Here is an 11,537-nt window from a genome sequence, read left to right on the forward strand (position 1 = left end):
AAATGCTGAATACAACAGGTGTAGTAGACCTTACAGTGAAATGCTGAATACAACAGGTGTAGTAGACCTTACAGTGAAATGCTGAATACAACAGGTGTAGTAGACCTTACAGTGAAATGCTGAATACAACAGGTGTAGTAGACCTTACAGTGAAATGCTGAATACAACAGGTGTAGTAGACCTTACAGTGAAATGCTGAATACAACAGGTGTAGTAGACCTTACAGTGAAATGCTGAATACAACAGGTGTAGTAGACCTTACAGTGAAATGCTGAATACAACAGGTGTAGTAGACCTTACAGTGAAATGCTGAATACAACAGGTGTAGTAGACCTTACAGTGAAATGCTGAATACAACAGGTGTAGTAGACCTTACAGTGAAATGCTGAATACAACAGGTGTAGTAGACCTTACAGTGAAATGCTGAATACAACAGGTGTAGTAGACCTTACAGTGAAATGCTGAATACAACAGGTGTAGTAGACCTTACAGTGAAATGCTGAATACAACAGGTGTAGTAGACCTTACAGTGAAATGCTGAATACAACAGGTGTAGTAGACCTTACAGTGAAATGCTGAATACAACAGGTGTAGTAGACCTTACAGTGAAATGCTGAATACAACAGGTGTAGTAGACCTTACAGTGAAATGCTGAATACAACAGGTGTAGTAGACCTTACAGTGAAATGCTGAATACAACAGGTGTAGTAGACCTTACAGTGAAATGCTGAATACAACAGGTGTAGTAGACCTTACAGTGAAATGCTGAATACAACAGGTGTAGTAGACCTTACAGTGAAATGCTGAATACAACAGGTGTAGTAGACCTTACAGTGAAATGCTGAATACAACAGGTGTAGTAGACCTTACAGTGAAATGCTGAATACAACAGGTGTAGTAGACCTTACAGTGAAATGCTGAATACAACAGGTGTAGTAGACCTTACAGTGAAATGCTGAATACAACAGGTGTAGTAGACCTTACAGTGAAATGCTGAATACAACAGGTGTAGTAGACCTTACAGTGAAATGCTGAATACAACAGGTGTAGTAGACCTTACAGTGAAATGCTGAATACAACAGGTGTAGTAGACCTTACAGTGAAATGCTGAATACAACAGGTGTAGTAGACCTTACAGTGAAATGCTGAATACAACAGGTGTAGTAGACCTTACAGTGAAATGCTGAATACAACAGGTGTAGTAGACCTTACAGTGAAATGCTGAATACAACAGGTGTAGTAGACCTTACAGTGAAATGCTGAATACAACAGGTGTAGTAGACCTTACAGTGAAATGCTGAATACAACAGGTGTAGTAGACCTTACAGTGAAATGCTGAATACAACAGGTGTAGTAGACCTTACAGTGAAATGCTGAATACAACAGGTGTAGTAGACCTTACAGTGAAATGCTGAATACAACAGGTGTAGTAGACCTTACAGTGAAATGCTGAATACAACAGGTGTAGTAGACCTTACAGTGAAATGCTGAATACAACAGGTGTAGTAGACCTTACAGTGAAATGCTGAATACAACAGGTGTAGTAGACCTTACAGTGAAATGCTGAATACAACAGGTGTAGTAGACCTTACTGACGAGCCCCTAACCAACAATGCAGTTAAAAAAATACAGATAAGAATAAGAGATGAAAGTAATTAAAGAGCAGCAGTGAAATAACAATAGAAATGTACATGGGGGTAATGATACATAGTCAATGTGCAGGGTAATGATACATAGTCAATGTGCAGGGGTAATGATACATAGTCAATGTGCAGGGTAATGATACATAGTCAATGTGCAGGGGTAATGATACATAGTCAATGTGCAGGGGTAATGATACATAGTCAATGTGTGGGGGTAATGATACATAGTCAATGTGTGGGGGTAATGATACATAGTCAATGTGTGGGGGTAATGATACATAGTCAATGTGCAGGGGTAATGATACATAGGGTGGGGGTAATGATACATAGTCAATGTGTGGGGGTAATGATACATAGTCAATGTGTGGGGGTAATGATACATAGTCAATGTGTGGGGGTAATGATACATAGTCAATGTGTGGGGGTAATGATACATAGTCAATGTGCAGGGGTAATGATACATAGTCAATGTGCAGGGGTAATGATACATAGTCAATGTGTGGGGTAATGATACATAGTCAATGTGCAGGGGTAATGATACATAGTCAATGTGCAGGGGTAATGATACATAGTCAATGTGTGGGGGGTAATGATACATAGTCAATGTGTGGGGGTAATGATACATAGTCAATGTGCAGGGGTAATGATACATAGTCAATGTGTGGGGGGTAATGATACATAGTCAATGTGTGGGGGTAATGATACATAGTCAATGTGCAGGGTAATGATACATAGTCAATGTGCAGGGGTAATGATACATAGTCAATGTGCAGGGGTAATGATACATAGGGTAATGATACATAGTCAATGTGCAGGGGTAATGATACATAGTCAATGTGTGGGGGTAATGATACATAGTCAATGTGTGGGGTAATGATACATAGTCAATGTGCAGGGGTAATGATACATAGTCAATGTGCAATGATACATAGTCAGGGGTAATGATACATAGTCAATGTGCAGGGGTAATGATACATAGTCAATGTGTGGGGGTAATGATACATAGTCAATGTCAGGGGTAATGATACATAGTCAATGTGCAGGGTAATGATACATAGTAGTCAATGATACATGTCAATGTGCAGGGGTAATGATACATAGTCAATGTGTGGGGGTAATGATACATAGTCAATGTGTGGGGGTAATGATACATAGTCAATGTGTGGGGTAATGATACATAGTCAATGTGCAGGGGTAATGATACATAGTCAATGTGCAGGGGTAATGATACATAGTCAATGTGTGGGGGTAATGATACATAGTCAATGTGTGGGGGTAATGATACATAGTCAATGTGTGGGGTAATGATACATAGTCAATGTGTGGGGGTAATGATACATAGTCAATGTGTGGGGGTAATGATACATAGTCAATGTGTGGGGGTAATGATACATAGTCAATGTGTGGGGGTAATGATACATAGTCAATGTGTGGGGGTAATGATACATAGTCAATGTGATGATACATAGTCAATGTGCAGGGGTAATGATACATAGTCAATGTGCAGGGGTAATGATACATAGTCAATGTGTGGGGGTAATGATACATAGTCAATGTGCAGGGGTAATGATACATAGTCAATGTGCAGGGGTAATGATACATAGTCAATGTGTGGGGGTAATGATACATAGTCAATGTGTGGGGGTAATGATACATAGTCAATGTGCAGGGGTAATGATACATAGTCAATGTGCAGGGGGTATATGCGGGGTAATGATACATAGTCAATGTGTGCAGGGGTAATGATACATAGTCAATGTGTGTGGGGGCACCGGTACATAGTCAATGTGCAGGGGTAATGATACATAGTCAATGTGCAGGGGTAATGATACATAGTCAATGTGTGGGGGTACCGATACATAGTCAATGTGCAGGGGTAATGATACATAGTCAATGTGTGGGGGTACCGATACATAGTCAATGTGCAGGGGTAATGATACATAGTCAATGTGCAGGGGTAATGATACATAGTCAATGTGTGGGGGCACCGGTACATAGTCAATGTGCAGGGGTAATGATACATAGTCAATGTGCAGGGGTAATGATACATAGTCAATGTGCGGGGGTAATGATACATAGTCAATGTGTGGGGGCACCGGTACATAGTCAATGTGCAGGGGTAATGATACATAGTCAATGTGCAGGGGTAATGATACATAGTCAATGTGCAGGGGTAATGATACATAGTCAATGTGTGGGGACACCGGTACATAGTCAATGTGTGGGGGCACCGGTAACGATACATAGTCAATGTGTGGGGGCACCGGTAACGATACATAGTCAATGTGCAGGGGTAATGATACATAGTCAATGTGTGGGGGCACCGGTACATAGTCAATGTGTGGGGGCACCGGTAACGATACATAGTCAATGTGTGGGGGCACCGGTAACGATACATAGTCAATGTGTGGGGGCACCGGTAACGATACATAGTCAATGTGTGGGGGCACCGGTAACGATACATAGTCAATGTGTGGGGGCACCGGTAACGATACATAGTCAATGTGCGGGGTAACGATGCATAGTCTATGTGCGGGGGTAACGATACATAGTCAATGTGCGGGGTAACGATACATAGTCAATGTGCGGGGGTAACGATACATAGTCAATGTGTGGGGGCACCGGTAACGATACATAGTCAATGTGCGGGGGCACCGATACATAGTCAATGTGCGGGGGTAACGGTACATAGTCAATGTGCGGGGGCACCGATACATAGTCAATGTGCGGGTAACGATACATAGTCAATGTGCGGGGGTAACGATACATAGTCAATGTGCGGGGTAACGATACATAGTCAATGTGCGGGGGTAACGATACATAGTCAATGTGCGGGGTAACGATACATAGTCAATGTGCGGGGGGTAACGATACAGGGTCTATGTGCGGGGGTAACGATACATAGTCAATGTGCGGGGGTAACGATACATAGTCAATGTGCGGGGGTAACGATACATAGTCAATGTGCGGGGGTAACGATACATAGTCAATGTGCGGGGGTAACGATACATAGTCAATGTGCGGGGGTAACGATACATAGTCAATGTGCGGGGGTAACGATACAGGGTCTATGTGCAGGGGTAACGATACATAGTCAATGTGCGGGGGTAATGGTACATTTGATTTATTTTATTTATTTATTTCACCTTTATTTAACCAGGTAGGCAAGTTGAGAACAAGTTCTCATTTACAATTGCGACCTGGCCAAGATAAAGCAAAGCAGTTCGACAGATACAACGACACAGAGTTACACATGGAGTAAACAAACATAGAGTCAATAATACAGTATAAACAAGTCTATATACAATGTGAGCAAATGAGGTGAGAAGGGAGGCAAAGGCAAAAAAGGCCATGGTGGCAAAGTAAATACAATATAGCAAGTAAAACACTGGAATGGTAGTTTTGCAATGGAAGAATGTGCAATGGAAGAATGTGCAAAGTAGAAATAAAAATAATGGGGTGCAAAGGAGCAAAATAAATAAATAAATTAAATACAGTTGGGAAAGAGGTAGTTGTTTGGGCTAAATTATAGGTGGGCTATGTACAGGTGCAGTAATCTGTAAGATGCTCTGACAGTTGGTGCTTAAAGCTAGTGAGGGAGATAAGTGTTTCCAGCTTCAGAGATTTTTGTAGTTCGTTCCAGTCATTGGCAGCAGAGAACTGGAAGGAGAGGCGGCCAAAGAAAGAATTGGTTTTGGGGGTGACTAGAGAGATATACCTGCTGGAGCGTGTGCTACAGGTGGGAGATGCTATGGTGACCAGCGAGCTGAGATAAGGGGGGACTTTACCTAGCAGGGTCTTGTAGATGCCATGGAGCCAGTGGGTTTGGCGACGAGTATGAAGCGAGGGCCAGCCAACGAGAGCGTACAGGTCGCAATGGTGGGTAGTATATGGGGCTTTGGTGACAAAACGGATTGCACTGTGATAGACTGCATCCAATTTGCTGAGTAGGGTATTGGAGGCTATTTTGTAAATGACATCGCCAAAGTCGAGGATTGGTAGGATGGTCAGTTTTACAAGGGTATGTTTGGCAGCATGAGTGAAGGATGCTTTGTTGCGAAATAGGAAGCCAATTCTAGATTTAACTTTGGATTGGAGATGTTTGATATGGGTCTGGAAGGAGAGTTTACAGTCTAACCAGACACCTAAGTATTTGTAGTTGTCCACGTATTCTAAGTCAGAGCCGTCCAGAGTAGTGATGTTGGACAGGCGGGTAGGTGCAGGTAGCGATCGGTTGAAGAGCATGCATTTAGTTTTACTTGTATTTAAGAGCAATTGGAGGCCACGGAAGGAGAGTTGTATGGCATTGAAGCTTGCCTGGAGGGTTGTTAACACAGTGTCCAAAGAAGGGCCGGAAGTATACAGAATGGTGTCGTCTGAGTAGAGGTGGATCAGAGACTCACCAGCAGCAAGAGCGACCTCATTGATGTATACAGAGAAGAGAGTCGGTCCAAGAATTGAACCCTGTGGCACCCCCATAGAGACTGCCAGAGGTCCGGACAGCAGACCCTCCGATTTGACACACTGAACTCTATCAGAGAAGTAGTTGGTGAACCAGGCGAGGCAATCATTTGAGAAACAAAGGCTGTCGAGTCTGCCGATGAGGATGTGGTGATTGACAGAGTCGAAAGCCTTGGCCAGATCAATGAATACGGCTGCACAGTAATGTTTCTTATCGATGGCGGTTAAGATATCGTTTAGGACCTTGAGCGTGGCTGAGGTGCACCCATGACCAGCTCTGAAACCAGATTGCATAGCAGAGAAGGTATGGTGAGATTCGAAATGGTCGGTAATCTGTTTGTTGACTTGGCTTTCGAAGACCTTAGAAAGGCATGGTAGGATAGATATAGGTCTGTAGCAGTTTGGGTCAAGAGTGTCCCCCCCTTTGAAGAGGGGGATGACCGCAGCTGCTTTCCAATCTTTGGGAATCTCAGACGACACGAAAGAGAGGTTGAACAGGCTAGTAATGGGGTGGCAACAATTTCGGCAGAATTTTTTTGAAAGAAAGGGTCCAGATTGTCTAGCCCGGCTGATTTGTAGGGGTCCAGATTTTTCAGCTCTTTCAGAACATCAGCTGAATGGATTTGGGAGAAGGAGAAATGGGGAAGGCTTGGGCGACTTGCTGTTGGGGGTGCAGTGCTGTTGACTGGGGTAGGAGTAGCCAGGTGGAAAGCATGGCCAGCCGTAGAAAAATGCTTATTGAAATTCTCAATTATGGTGGATTTATCAGTGGTGACAGTGTTTCCTATCTTCAGTGCAGTGGGCAGCTGGGAGGAGGTGTTCTTATTCTCCATGGACTTTACAGTGTCCCAGAACTTTTTTGAGTTAGTGTTGCAGGAAGCAAATTTCTGCTTGAAAAAGCTAGCCTTGGCTTTTCTAACTGCCTGTGTATAACGGTTTCTAGCTTCCCTGAACAGCTGCATATCACGGGGGCTGTTCGATGCTAATGCAGAACGCCATAGGATGTTTTTGTGTTGGTTAAGGGCAGTCAGGTCTGGGGAGAACCAAGGGCTATATCTGTTCCTGGTTCTAAATTTCTTGAATGGAGCATGTTTATTTAAGATGGTTAGGAAGGCATTTAGTCAATGTGCGGGGGTAACGATACATAGTCAATGTGCGGGGGTAACGATACATAGTCAATGTGCGGGGGTAACGATACATAGTCAATGTGCGGGGGTAACGATACATAGTCAATGTGCGGGGGTAACGGTATATATTCAATGTGCGGGGGTAACGATACATAGTCAATGTGCGGGGGTAACGATACATAGTCAATGTGCGGGGGTAACGGTACATAGTCAATGTGCGGGGGTAACGATACATAGTCAATGTGTGGGGGTAACGATACATAGTCAATGTGCGGGGGCACCAATACATAGTCAATGTGCGGGGGCACCGATACATAGTCAATGTGCGGGGGCACCGGTTAGTCGAGGTAATTAATGTAATATGTAGGTAGAGTTATTGAAGTGACTATGCATAGATGACAACAGAGAGTAGCAGTGGTGTAAACGGGGGGGGGGGGGCAGCATATGATCTGGGTAAACTTTTGACTAGATGTTCAGGAGTCTTCCGACTTGGGGGTAGAAGCTGTATAGAAGCCTCTTGGACCTAGACTTGGTGGACAGAGAGAGAACAGTCTATGACTAGGGTGGCTGGAATCTTGGACAATTTATTGGGCCTTCCTCTGACACTGCCTGGTATAGAGGTCCAGGATGGCAGGAAACTTGGCCCCAGTGATGTACTGGGTCGTTCGCATTACAGTTACCATACCAGGCAGTGATGCAGCCAGTCAGGATGCTCTTGATGATGCAGCTGTAGAACCTTTTGAGGATCTGAGGACCCATGCCAAATCTTTTTAGACTGCAGTGTAATGCTGTAGCTGAATAGGTTTTGTCGTACCCTCTTCATGACTGTCTTGGTGTGCTTTGACAATGTTAGTTTGTTGGTGATGTGGACACCAAGGAACTTTAAGCTCTCAACCTGCTCCACTGCAGCCCCATCGATGAGAATGGGGGCGTGCTCGGTCCTCTTTTTCCTGTAATCCACAATCATCCCTTTTGTCTTGATCACGTTGAGGGAGAGGTTGTTGTCCTGGCACCACACTGCCAGGTCTCTGACCTCCTCCCTATAGGCTGTCTCGTCATTGTCGGTGATCATCGTCAAATTGAATGATGGTGTTGGAGTCGTCTCTGGCCGTGCAGTCATGATTGAACAGGGAGTACAGGAGGGGACTGAGCACATATACCTGAGGGGCCCCTGTGTTGAGGATCAGGAGAGCACCCAGATGGAGAGGATAGATAGCTAGCTAGTTAGCTGCTCCAAGCTATTGAATAGCTGCAGGTATACGTCTGTGTTTATACAGTCAGATTTCAAAAAGGCTTCATTGCGAAAGCATAACATGCGATTATCTGAGGACAGCGCCCCACTTACAAAAGCATACAAACATTTTATATGCATATCCTAGCTTCTGGGCCTGAGTAACAGGCAGTTTACTTTGGACACGTTTGTCATCCAAACTTCATAATACTGCCCCCTAGCCCAAAGAAGTTAAGGGGTTCAGCCACAGCACTACCCAGTACACAGGACTCATCTGAAATTCTTACTCGGACTGTATCCTGCCGAGTGGATGGATACCATATTGGAGAGATCCAATATAATGCTACATAACATGACTACATGACTCCTGAAAGAGTAGTGAAACTCTTCTCCCAGTAAAATCGAACTGTGAATCCTGGGGCAACATTATGGGTGACATTTTCAAGCCGCAAGATATTTAAGGTGAGAACTTGTTCTCAACTTGCTTACCTGGTTAAATAAAGGTGAAAAAGGTGCAAAACATTTCTTAGCTTTTCTCAAAGCTGCTATGAAGTGACTATTCATGCAATGTCATGACTTAGATTTTCCTGCCACAGAAACAGGAAGTGACTATGGCACAATTTTAGTTGTGCAAGGGAGCGCGGATCTGTGTGACACAATACCTATTTTACACCACGAAAACTGTGCCCTAAGTTTGCATAATAATGCAACTCACTTGAGATTTGCTTGATGAATGTCATTGACCCCTGACCTCTAGACGGGGGTCCTTCTCCAGAAAAATGTTACTACTTTAAAGCGAATTTCCTGAAGTTTATTTATGACACTATTCAGATAGTAATGAAACAGAGAAACAGGCAAATGGAAAGGAACAGTGGGAAGGTTGGCAGCAGGTTTGGTATTAAACCTAACCACTAATGGAAAGGAACAGTGGGAAGGTTGGCAGCAGGGATTACATTTACATTTAAGTCATTTAGCAGACGCTCTTATCCAGAGCGACTTACAAATTGGTGCTTTCACCTTATGACATCCAGTGGAACAGCCACTTTACAATAGTGCATCTAGGTCTTTTAAGGGGGGGGGGGAGGGGGAGAAAGATTACTTTATCCTATCCTAGGTATTCCTTAAAGAGGTGGGGTTTCAGGTGTCTCCGGAAGGTGGTGATTGACTCCGCTGTCCTGGCGTCGTGAGGGAGTTTGTTCCACCATTGGGGGGCCAGAGCAGCGAACAGTTTTGACTGGGCTGAGCGGGAACTGTACTTCCTCAGTGGTAGGGAGGCGAGCAGGCCAGAGGTGGATGAACGCAGTGCCCTTGTTTGGGTGTAGGGCCTGATCAGAGCCTGGAGGTAGTGAGGTGCCGTGAGGTGCCGGGATTGGTATTAAACCTAACCACTAATGGAAAGGAACAGTGTGAAGGTTGGCAGCAGGGTATTAAACCTAACCACTAATGGAAAGGAACAGTGGGAAGGTTGGCAGCAGGGATTGGTATTAAACCTAACCACTAATGGAAAGGAACAGTGAGAAGGTTGGCAGCAGGGATTGGTATTAAACCTAACCACTAATGGAAAGGAACAGTGAGAAGGTTGGCAGCAGGGATTGGTATTAAACCTAACCACTAATGGAAAGGAACAGTGGGAAGGTTGGCAGCAGGGATTGGTATTAAACCTAACCACTAATGGGAAGGAACAGTGAGAAGGTTGGCAGCAGGGATTGGTATTAAACCTAACCACTAATGGAAAGGAACAGTGGGAAGGTTGGCAGCAGGGTATTAAACCTAACCACTAATGGAAAGGAACAGTGGGAAGGTTGGCAGCAGGGATTGGTCCCTGATCTCAGGTGCAAAGTTATGTAGCATGTGTTACCATAACTACAAGACTCTGAACAGGAAACACTAATATTAATGGTTGATGACAGTGGGGGAGTGTTACCATAACAACAAGACTCTGAACAGGAAACACTAATATTAATGGTTGATGGTTAATGGTTATGTTAAAAATTTGAAATAAGGCAGAAAAACAATATTACAATACATGGAAAAGGAAACAGCATACAGTATTAAGAAATTGCAATGTTTTACAGAACACCAGCTCATAAATAACTAGAGCACACAACTAATATTTCACAACTTTCATGACTCAATATGTACTTTCTTTTGTTACCATAACAACAAGACTCTAAACAACCAGAAAAAATGTAAATAAACACAATTTTGTTTCTGGTGTCCTTTGACAGCTCTTTGGTCTTGGCCATAGTGGAGTTTGGAGTGTGACTGTTTGAGGTTGTGGACAGGTGTCTTTTATACTGATAACAAGTTCAAACAGGTGCCATTAATACAGGTAACGAGTGGAGGACAGAGGAGCCTCTTACAGAAGAAGTTACAGGTCTGTGAGAGCCAGAAATCTTGCTTGTTTGTAGGTGACCAAATACTTATTTTCCACCATAATTTGCAAATAAATTCAGTAAAAATCCTGCAATGTGATTTTCTTTCTCATTTTGTCTGTCATAGTTGAAGTGTACCTATGATGAAAATTACAGGCCTCTCTAATTTTTTAAGTGGGAGACCTTGCACAATTGGTGGCTGACTAAATACTTTTTTGCCCCACTGTACGTATTCAGACCCTTTGCTATGAGACTCGAAATTGAGCTCAGGTGCATCCTGTTTCCATTAATCATCCTTGAGATGTTTCTACAACTTGATTGGAGTCCACCTGTGGTAAATTCAATTGATTGGACATGATTTGGAAAGGCACACATCTGTCTATATAAGGTCCCACAGTTGACAGTGCATGTCAGAGCATAAACCAAGCCATGAGCTCAACGGAATTGTCCGTAGAGCTCCGAGACAGGATCATTGTGAGACACAGATCTAGGGAAGGGTTCACAAACATTTATATATTATATATATATATATATACACACACACACACACACACACACACACACACACACACACACACACACACCCCCTCCTTGTATCTCTCACCTCTCCAGTAGGGTCAGGTTGTGTGTTGGAGGAGACTGGTGGTGGTGGTGGTGTTCTCCTGGTTCCTCTCCTCTGTCTGTAGAACAGGAGAAGGAC

Source organism: Oncorhynchus nerka, linkage group LG15 (assembly GCF_034236695.1).
Source record: "Oncorhynchus nerka isolate Pitt River linkage group LG15, Oner_Uvic_2.0, whole genome shotgun sequence".
Taxonomy (NCBI): Eukaryota; Metazoa; Chordata; class Actinopteri; order Salmoniformes; family Salmonidae; genus Oncorhynchus; species Oncorhynchus nerka.